The 11,149-nt window shown below is 43.3% G+C and overlaps 1 long non-coding RNA gene across 1 annotated transcript; it reads right to left on the bottom strand.

The window, feature by feature from the left end:
• Positions 1-1,792: 1,792 nt before the first annotated feature.
• Positions 1,793-3,394, bottom strand: LOC132027839 (uncharacterized). Its single transcript, XR_009407222.1, has 3 exons — positions 3,284-3,394; positions 2,145-2,347; positions 1,793-2,033 (listed from the first exon to the last, which is right to left on the bottom strand). It is a non-coding gene; the product is annotated as an uncharacterized LOC132027839 (long non-coding RNA).
• Positions 3,395-11,149: the final 7,755 nt, after the last annotated feature.

Genomic DNA, 11,149 nt, shown 5'->3' with positions numbered 1-11,149 from the left:
TGAATTGCATCCCCTCGTCAAACCTATATGTTTAAGCCCTCACCCCCAAAACCTCAAAATGTGACCTTATTTAGAGATGGGAGTTTTTCGGAGGAAATAAAACTAAAATGAAAACTTGGTGGGGGGGGGACCCTAACACCATACAACTATTGTCCTTACAAAAAGGACCACAGACTAGGTTACTTAGACAGCAGAAATGGACTGCCTCACAGTCTGGAGGCCAGAAGTCCAAGGTCCAGATGTTGGCAGGATTGGTTCCTTTGGAGGCTGTGCGGGAGGGTCTGGTCCATGGGTCTCTCCTGGCTGCAGGTGGTGTTCTGGCAACCTCTGGCACTCCTTGGCTCCTAGAAGCACCACCTTGATCTCTACCTCCGCCTTCACATGACATCCTCCCTGTGGGCATGTCTGTGCTCACATTTCCCCTTTGTATAAAGATGCCGATCATGTGTGGATTAGAAACCGCCTTAAAGTCTTCATTTTAACTTGATTACTTCTGTAAAGACCTTTGCGTCACATAAGGTCACATTCTGAGCTCCTGGGGGGTTAGGATTTCAACATATGAATTTTTTTGACAGGGACACAGTTCAACACATAACAGTGACCTTGGGCAGGTGTCTTCCTGCCTCCGAGCTCTCTTTACCCAACTGCAAAGTACGAGGTGATGAAATAACCCCCAAAGGCTTTTCAGCCCTAAAGTCCTCGGTAGGTCAGGCAAATCTCAGCCCCTAGATCCAGGCTGGTCCCCAAAGCTGCAGAAACGGACGCAGATTCCCAATTTATAGTCAGGCACGTGAGGCTGGAAACTGATTTTGAAAGAGAATTACAGGCAGGTCATACTTCGCCAGGGGGATCTCTATCATTGGTTTGGGGAGGCCCCAACAGACAACTCCCCCAATCTCCATGGCCGAGCACTCTGCTGAGTTGGGCACAGAGGACCCCAACGCAGACTCGGTCCCTGGGGCCCAATCAGCAGGCTGACCTGAGGCTGTGCTAGAGCCCCTGGGATGTGGAATTAGGTCACCCTCCCTTTCCACTTAGGTCATCAAAAAGCTATGGGATAGGCAATAGCTTTAATCACCTGTGCTCAGCTACACCCAGTCCATGCCAGAGGCCACTGGGGGAAAGGTCTCCTATCTCACAGTCCTCTGACGCATCCAGGGCCTGGGCTGATTCCCGTATTGCCCCGGTCACAAGCCGATTTTATCTCCGGCTCTCCAAATGCTGGCCATTACAGTGGGAGAGAGGGTTCCAGAACCACTACTGCTGACTAGGACAAATTTGCACACCAAAGTCCCATCTGCACTTGAAAAATGAATCCTTTCCAATGGTTAAAGATGCTGTTTTGTGTAAACCTGGTCTGTAGGGTGTGCAAATAACCTGAGGGTATATATTCAAGTCTTAGATATTTTGGATGTTTCTTTTTGAAGATGGGTAGTGTGGAGTTGGGGATGAAGGGCAGAGAGAGGAGGGGATAGAGGCTGTGACTGTGTCAGGTCACCTGACTCAGCCAGGACAGCTTGTTGGTCAAAACCCTCCCTGACAGTTTCTGCCCAAACCCACAGGCACTGCCTCTCTATCCTGCCTCGCCTCTGCCCACATACCAGCGGCGCTTGCTGTAGGGTGACCAGCTGTCCCAGTTGCAGCCCTGAACGTCCCTAATCCTGGAGAATGCTCTCAGTCTTAGCAAAGCGGGGCAGTCACCCTGCCCCCTACGAGTGCCCTCTCCAGCCCCTCCCCGCACCCAGTGAAAACACCTGCAACTTTTGAAACAGCCTGATTCCCTACCTGAATACCTCCTTGGCCTTTAAGATGATGCTTCACTCCTTCTGCAAAACTGTCATCCAGCACCTTCTCTTCCCAGGTCACCAGGGCTTCACTCTGAGGAGTCTACGCTGCCTGGGCTCATTCCACTTTGTCCTGTTCATCCTGCCTCCCTGTAACTGTCTCTTCCTTGCCTTGTCTGTCTTACTCACCAGATTGAAAGTCCCTCCAGGGCAGGGGTTTGGAGAAGACTGGATGCCAAAGATTGCCAACTGTAGGAAGGAATAAATGGGGAGCTGGCCATCAGAATTAAAGGGTACAAAGTTCCGTAGTCAGTAACATTGAAGTAACTTTGTACGGTGACAGATGGTGACCACACTTACCTTGGTGAGCACTGCGTAATATACAGAATTGTCGAATCACTATGTTGTACACCTGAGACTCATATAATATTCTGTGTCAAATGTAGTTCAATTAAAAGAAAAAAAAAGGAAAGGAAAGGCTGCCCCCCCTTGAAGTTGTCTGCTTTGTCACCTTCCCACGTGTGGACAGGGCAGGTGCTGATGCAACCAGCTGTATTATAGTCCTGAAATAAACAAAGTATTAAACGATAAATAAGCAACAGTCAGTCTCCTCTACTTCTTATTCTCATGTCTATTTCTTAGACACAACCACCTTTAACCAATTTCTTGTGCATCCTTCTAGAGATAGGTCATAGAAAGGCAAATAGAACTTGAAACACACATCTGCTGGACGCACACAAACAAGAACATAATGTATACATTCTTTTCCGCCCGACTTTTTTTTTCTTTGTTGAACATATACCCTGACTGTTGTTGAGTATCAGTACATACAGATCTGCACGTTGATTTCTAATGACTCTCATTTGCTAAGAAGCACCTACCAGGAAAGTCCAGAGCCAGTCACCTTCCCCTTGTCAGTTCTGATCATAGTTATAATGAATTAAAATTTTTGCTTTGACTTTTAATTAGGTACTTAAAGCCTGGATTCCACACTAGACTAGTAGACTGTATTTCAGAAGCATCTAGAAGTTTTTTTAAAATGCAAATTGCTGGACAATCTGAAGAGTTTCTGATTAAGTAGCTCAGGGGTGGAGGTGGGGCTTGTGAATTTGCATTTCTAACAAGTTCTAGGTAATGTGGACGCTGCTGGTCCAGGAGCCCCACTTTGAGAACCATGAGTTCTGAAAGGGAAGCCCTGGGGATGTTTTATTCACTAAATTATTCCCAGTGCTTGGCTCAAAATAACAAGCGGTAAATAAATATTTGTTGAATTAAAAATAAGTGAAAGAATGCTAGCACCCCAACTGGGACACTGTGTATGCATCGGTTTGGGGCGGAGCCTAAGCTGTCTGGCTGAAGAAAATTTGAAAAAGCTGCCGAGCACATTAGAGTTGGAATCTCCTGCTCAGCTGGTCAGACAGGTTGGCTCACCCAGCCCTCTCCCCAACCCCCAGGATCTAACCTTTGATGCCACCAACTCTCCACACTGATCCCAATACCTGATGACTGGGCTTAGAGACGGCAGGAGTTTCCAACAAGATCCTTTCTTCCCTTGTCTTGGTGAGCAAACCGGGGAGGCTGAGAGACAAAGTGGCTTGCCTGGTTTCACATGGCGCTTCTGGTGATGACAGAGCGCAGGCTTGCCCAGTCAGCCAGAGGAATTGGCAGGACTGAGGCATTCCACACCACAGATAAAGCCAGAAGGACAGCTTTTCTTTAAGGAAATCTTTTAGTTTTGCATGAAATTTCATACAGATTCATTAATTGTGAAGGAAGGAAGGAAGGAAGGAGAGAGAGAAAGAAAGAAAAAGGAAAGAAGGAAGGAAGGAAGGAAGGAAGGAAGGAAGGAAGGAAGGAAGGAAATTGATTTATTGTGTAGCTACATGTCAGAGACTGTTCTAGGTATTGGGGATTCAGTGATGAACACAATGAAGGTCCTGCCTTCGTAGAACTTCCATTTCAGGAAGGGGTGCAGACGACAAATAGAAATAAGTAAATAATTTTAGACAGCTATGACTGAATGCAAAGAAGAAAGAAAAACAGAGAGTCCAAAGTCAGAGGGGACACATACGGACTATTACCAATTGGTGCTGGGCAGAGCTGAAGGGTTTTCACTCTGGCGAGTAGCTCTGCTGGCTTCTGGAAAGTTCCTAAGTGGAGATGCTTCAAAACATAGAGTCTGACTATCAGGACAGAAATCAACAAGGCAAGGCGATGAGGGAGGAGCTTCTGCGACAGAAATCAACAAGGCAAGGCGATGAGGGAGGAGCTTCTGCTTCACCAGGTATCTTTTCCTCTGTGTTAATACAAAGAGCAGCGCGCCTCCGGAGCCAGAGAATGCTGGGTTTAAGTCCTTTTTCTGTCACTTTTCAGCTGCATGACCTGGAGATAGTCTTTTCACCTTTGGAAGCTCAGTTTTTCCATCTGTAAAATGGGAAACAGTGGCAAAAACTACTGCTTGGAGCCAGAGGAGCAGATCCAAATTGTGACAGTCTGGTTAAATGATTAGACTTGCCTGAGCCTCAGAAAATTTATTATTCATTCGTTCATTCATTCAAAACAATTTAAAAAATCAATCTATTTTTTCGAGCCTCAGCAAATTCTTTCATTTGTTTATTTAAAGAAGAAAAAAAAAATCTTTAAAACAGGCATGATAATTGAAATTTCACTGGAGTGTTGTAAAGGTTATGGAAATCTATATGTGGGAATTTCATTTAAAAGCTATGCATTCAGGGGCGCCTGGGTGGCTCAGTCAGTCGGTTAAGTGGTGGCCTTCTGCTCAGATCATGATCTCAGGGTCCTGGGATCCAGTCCTGGGATCCAGCCCTGTGTTGGCCTCCCTGCTCAGCAGGGAGTCTGCTTCTCCCTCTACCCCCTCCTCTGCTCCTCTTCCCCCTCCTTTTCTCCTCCTCCCCCTCTTCCTCCCTATGCTCAAGCTATCTCTCAAATAAATAAAACCTTTAAATAAAATAAAACATAAAAGCTATGTATTCATAAAGTAGCTGTTCCTGTATTATATATTCTTTTTATATTTAATTTTTTTTTACATTTTTAATTGTGGTAAAACACACATAACATAAAATTTGCCATCTCAACCGTTTTTAGGGGTACGATTTAATATCAAGTACATCCACACTGTTGTGCAACCAGTCACCAGAACTCTTCCATCTTGCAGAACTAGAACCATACCCATTAAACAATGCCCCAGCCGCACCTCTCCCAGCCCCTGGTAACCACCATTCAACTTTCTGTTTTTGAAGTTCACTAGTTTAGCTACCTCCTACGAATGGAATCCTACAGTATTTGTCTTTACACGAAAGCCTTATTTCACTCACCATAATGTCCTCAAGGTCCCTCTGTGCTGTAGCATGGGTCAGATTTTTCTTTTTAGATTGAATAAGATTCCATATTTTGTTTGTCCATTCATCCATTGATGGACACTTCGGTTGCTTCCATCTTTTGGCTGTTGTGAATAATATTACTATAAATACGTATACAAATATCTCTTTGAGTACCTACTTTCAATTCTTTGGAGCATATACCCATATAGGGAATTGCTGGATCCTATGTTAATTCTATTTTTAATTTTTTGAGGAACTGTCTTATTGTTTCCCATAGCAGCTATGCTATTCAACATTCCCTTCAACAGAGCACAAGGCTTCTAATTCCTCCACTTCTTGCCAACAACACTGGTCCTTTTCTTTTTTTTTTTTTTTAAAAATAGCAGCCATCCTAAAGGGTGTGAAGTGGTATCTCATTAAGGTTTTTATTTCTATTTCCCTAATGACTAGTGATGTTGAGTATCTTTTCCTGTGTTTACTGGTCATTTATCATCTTTAGAGAAATGTCTATTCAAATTTCTTGCTCATTGTTTTCTTGAGTATCTTGTTCTTTGTTGTTGAATTGTAGGAATTCTTTATATATTCTGGATATTAACCCCTCATCAGATATGTGATTTGCTAATACTTTATCTCATTTTACTTTGCTGATTGTGTCCTTTGAGGCACAAAAGTTTTTAATTTAATCTGATGCAGTCCAATTTATCTATTTTTACTTTTGTCACCTGTGCTTTGGGTGTCATGTCCAAAAAAATTATCCCCAAATATAATGGCATGAAGCCTTCCCTCTATGTTTTCTTCTAGGAGTGTTATAGTTTTAGGTCTTATGTGTAGGTCTTTCCCCCACTTATTTAAGAGTGAGCAAGAGAAAGAGATAGAGAGCACGAACAGGATGAGGGGCAGAGGGAGAAGCATACTCCCCGCTGAACAGGGATCCTGATGTGGGACTCGATCCCAGTACTCCAGGATCATGACCCGAGCTGAAGGCAGACACCCAACCAACTGAGCCACCCAGGGGCCTCCAACTTCATTATTTTGCATGTGGGTATCCAGTTTTCCCAGCACCCTTCATTGAAAAGACTGGCCTTTCCCCATTGAATGGTCTTGGCATCCTTGTCAAAATCATTTAGCCATATAAGCAAGGTTTGTTTCTGGACTGGCTATTCTATATGTATGTTTTTTGTTTTTTTTAATAAAGATTTTTATTTATTTATCAGGGAGAGAGTGAGCACAGGCAGACAGAATGGCAGGCAGAGGCAGAGGAAGAAGCAGGCTCCCTGCTGAGCAAAGAGCCCGATGTAGGACTCGATCCCAGGACGCTGGGATCATGACGTGAGCCGAAGGCAGCTGCTTAACCAACTGAGCCATCCAGGCGTCCCTCTATATGTATGTTTTATGCCTGTACCACACTGTTTTGATGACTGTAGTTTTGTAATACATTTTGTAGTCAGAAAGTGTAACTTTCAAGTCTGTTCCTCCTTTTTTCAAGATTGTTTGGGCTATTTAGGTTTCCTTGACATTACATATGAATTTTAGGATGGGTTTTTCTATTTCTGCAAAGAAAGTCATTGGGATTTTGATAAGAATTTCATAGAATCTGTGGGTCACTCTGGATAGTATTGACATATTAATGACATTAAGTCTTCCAACTTGTGAACATGGAACGCCTTTCGATTTATTTTTGTTATCTTTAATTTCTTTCAGCAATGTTTTCAGCATACAGGTCTTTCACTTCTTTGTTAAGTTTATTCCTAAGTATTTTATTCATTTTGATGCTATGTTTTCTTAATTTCCTTTTTTGGATTGTTCATTATTAGTCAATGTGAACACAACTGATTCCTCTGTTTGATTTTGTATTCTGCAACTTTGCTGAATTCACATATTAGCTTTAACAGGTTTTGTGGTGTGTGTGTGTGTGTGTGTGTAGTTTTTAGGGTTTTCTATGTATTGTATCATGTCATCTGTAAAAAGAGAGAAATGATTTTTCTTTTTCTTTTCCAATTTGAGTATCTTTTTTCTTTTTTCCTTTTTTTTTTTTTTTTTTTTTTTTTTGGGTTTTTTTTTTCTTTTTTCCTTTTTTTTTTTTTTTTTTTCTCACCTGGCTGTTACGGCTAGGTCTTCCTGTACTATGTTGAATAGAAATGGCGAAAGTTGGCAACCATGTCTAGAACCTGATCTTAGAGGAAACACTTTTAGTCTTTCACTATTATGTGTCATGTTGCCTGGGGGGTTTTCATCTATGGTCTTTATTATGTTGTGATAACTTTATTCCTAGCTTGCTGAATTTCTTTTTCTTTCTTTCTTTCTTTTCTCTCTCTCTTTTTTTTTTTTAACAAAAGAGTATAGAATTCTATTAAATGATTTTTTTTTGGTGTCAGTTGAGATGATCCTGTGGGGGTTTTTCCTCATCATTTTGTTAATATGATGTATTATATTAATTCATTTGTATGTGTGCATGTGTGTTTATGTGTGTGTTGAACCATCCTTGCATTCCTGGAATAAATCCCACTTGGTTAGGGTGTGTAATCCTTTTGATGTGTTATTGAATTGTTTGCTAGTATTTTGGTGAGGATTCTTGCATCAGTGTAGCTTTCTTTTCTTGTAGTGTCTTTGTCTTTGGTATCGGGACAATGCTGGCTTTATTGAATGACTTTGAAAGTGTTCCCTCCCCTTCAATTTTTTGGAGAGTTTGAGGAGGATTTATATTAATTCTTCTTTAAAGGTTTGGTAGAATTCACCAGTAAAGCCATCTGGGCTTTTCTGTATTGGGAGGTTTTTGATGACAGATTTAATGTACGGACATCCTTTCACTTTTGCCTTATTCTCTTTGTTAGAAGCAAGTCACTAGGCTCAGACCACATTTTAAGGGAAGGAATGGCCAGGAGAGGACACTTATCTGGGCCATCTCAGCCCTCCTCTGTAAAATGAAGCTATTCCCAACCAAATGGTTAAAGCAGATGCTCAGAGCACCTCAGCACTGTGTTTGGTGGCACAGAATTGCTTGGTGATTTGCACTCCCATTTGACTGACTGCAAGATGCAACCTACATTTCTGATAAGTGGGACTTTTGCATCATTGTATAGGATTCATACTTTGGCAAACATTCCCATTTCCCTCAAATCAATGAAATTTCAAAGGAATTTCAGCATACCCTGTGTTTATATTCTCAGCCTCAAGCAATTAACAAGATAAACATCTTGGTCATGGTTTCGTGATCGTAATTTTATACCAGTTGTCATCCTTGATCCCTTAAATCACAGATACAATGGGCTTTTTTTTTTCTTTCTCATGGTGTTTGTCCAAGTACTGTATTATCTGTCTCAAGTGTTTCTCTTTTGCAGCTTGGTAAGCTAAGGTTAGAGATTATATCTTTTTTTTTTTTCCTCTTCTGTTTTCCTAGCAGTGCTGGGTACAAAACAGGCTCCCAGTTTGAGATTTGTTACATGAGAAAAATGTACGAAAGTATGAGGGAATCCATAGTGCCATTCTGCAGATAGCCTTGAAGGTTCTGATGCAGTCTGCATGCCCATTGCTTGACGTCATGGGTTGAAGGAGAGAATGGCAGTTTAGCATCTCCTGTCAACCTGTTGTAGCCACTGGAGAAAATGGAAAGATCATCTGTAATCTGTTCAAAGGAGCCATACACTGGAGATGTTATCTCTGTAGTGTCCTTATCAAAGGGACTCCTTAAGTCACTTTAGTATAATAAAAAGTAAGTCATTTGCAATTAGCCTCTCCCAGGAGCCTATTCTGAGACAGGGATCTGAGTTCAAGTAGCTTATTGGGAAAAGGACCCAAGGAAACATGATTGGAGGATCAGAGGAGGGAGCCAGGAAGGGACAGATTCCAGTAGAGGTCGCATTGATGGGCAGAGGACTGGACTGGGCACCTGAGCACAGCCTCACAGTGGAGCTCTGTGAAATTGTGTCAAATGTGATTCCGAGCTGCCCCCTTCTCATGAGCAGCATGGGAGATGGGATACTTATTTATACCAATTCCCCCTCTCATTGTTTGGGGTTGCACTTCTGCCTGCGTGTAAGCAGATCAACACGATTCTACAGCCAGAGAATCCTCAGGGAAGGGTCACCAGTGCTTGCGGGAGAAGCCGAGAGAATGCTGAGTGCTGAGGGGATTGACATTGGCAGTGCCTGGTGCAAGGATTCAAAATTAGATTTACACACTTGGACGTGAGACCTGATTTTGTCCTTTACTAACAAAGCAAGTAACTCCAAATTTCCCAGTCCTGTGTACCCCTCTGGGAAGTCCTCTCTCTTTTTCTCCCCAAAACACTAGGATTTCGTTCCTCCTTGAAGACGTATGACTTGGGATTGTCCACAACATTCCTTCTCAGGGTGAAGTTTCTAGAGTTTCTGTGTAGGCAGGCTTCCTTCCATTTTTCTGTTCCTGTTTCACACCAGTCATCGAAGCAGAGCTTCTGGGATCAGGTTGCTCTTTGCAGCTGATCTGTGCATGTCTAACCACAAGTATGATTCACATTATGCCCTAACGTGGTGTTTATATCATTTGATGCTTTGATTACTTTGTTCAAAGTGATCTCATTTGTTTATGAGCATTCCTTAAATCCCCAGTTCCCTTAAAGTCCCCGCTCTCCTGTCCCTTGGGAAACTCATCCTGCAGACAGAATTGTGTCTGCTCCTTCAATAACCCAGGCAGGCCAAGACAGTCTCCCGCGCTTGGTGTCATTCCTAGCATAACCAGGATAAGAGAAAGAAACAAGGTCAAGGCAAGGAAGCTTTGGCCCAGTGTTGGTAGTGGTTGCTGACACAGATTTACCTGTTAAACGATGTTGCTCCCTTACAACATTTGTCTTCCCTCCCTGCTGTTACTTCTCGCTCCTCCAAGCAAGTCTTCATCTCTACGCTTCTAGGACCAAATCACTGCCTTCTAAGTCTTCTATGGCATGTGAATAAGTGGATGGGAGAAAAGTGCATCCATAGTGACTTAAGTATGAGGAAGGCGGGAATCAGCAAAGTAAAAAGGTGTCTTTGCTGCTGGATTCCTCAGAGTCTTGAATGTGCTAGCGTATCCTATGATTCTTGGTGAGGAAAGGTGAACAGCGTTTCCAAAGCAAATGTGACCACAGAACACTGCAGTCAGCTAGAGAAATGCTCTGCAGAACTAAGCGCCGGAAATGCTTTCCTGGATCATGCCTTTGCCAGGGAGCTAAAAAAACAAAAAACAAAAAACAAAAAAACCCTGATAATTCAGAAGGCTTCAGCAGTTTGCAAGGACTCAGTGGCTGCACCAGGCTTCTGACATGGCTATTGCAAACCCCTCGACTCTCGGTTACTAAGCATCTGCTGGATGCTGGGTGCTTTACCATTGGTAAACAGCTTTGCGGCGGAAGATGGAAGTGAAGGCGTGAAGGCATGTAGAGAGTCAGGAAAGGGTGGGGAGACTCTGGGGGGCATCTTCATGGAAGCTGGGCAGGACTCACACCCCAAACTGATCCTCAGCACTAGGACTGACTACATAATTGGAAAACCCTGTGCAAAATAAAAAATGAGGGTGCCCTTGCTCAAAAATGACTAAGAATTTCAAGATGCTAGTAGAGCATTAGATCTGGGGCCCTTCTAAGTTTTCACAGGTCACAGCCTTGTGAAGTCAGCCTGCACAGAAGGTACCTGTGCCAGAAGCAGCAGCCCTGGCCCCTCATGGAACCAGTCAGCTTGTGCCTCCCGTCCCCTTCTCCTCTTCCCCGCCACCACAAGGCACATTTCAGAGAGACAGGCTTTCTCCCACTCTGCCTCAGCAGGGAGCTCTTTCTACCTGCTCTTAATGAATCCGTGGCTGATTAAGCAAGGTGCCTGGAGATGACTCAGATGCAGCCTGAAACAGGAGCGAGACCCTGGAGGTTCAAATCCTGGCTTTGTGCCCCGTGCCTCTCCACCACATGGAGCAATTTCACGTTCCCTTTCTGTGTCTTAGAACCCTGCTTTAGAGAGAGGGGTCGAAAATGGTGCCTGCCCTGGGGGAAACGATAGTGTCGAGCCAAGGAAGGTCATT

The sequence above is a fragment of the Mustela nigripes genome, chromosome 12, assembly GCF_022355385.1.
Source record: "Mustela nigripes isolate SB6536 chromosome 12, MUSNIG.SB6536, whole genome shotgun sequence".
In the NCBI taxonomy this organism is placed as follows: Eukaryota; Metazoa; Chordata; class Mammalia; order Carnivora; family Mustelidae; genus Mustela; species Mustela nigripes.
The sequence above is the reverse complement of the archived record's forward strand: the minus strand, read 5'-3'. Positions and strand labels throughout refer to the sequence as shown.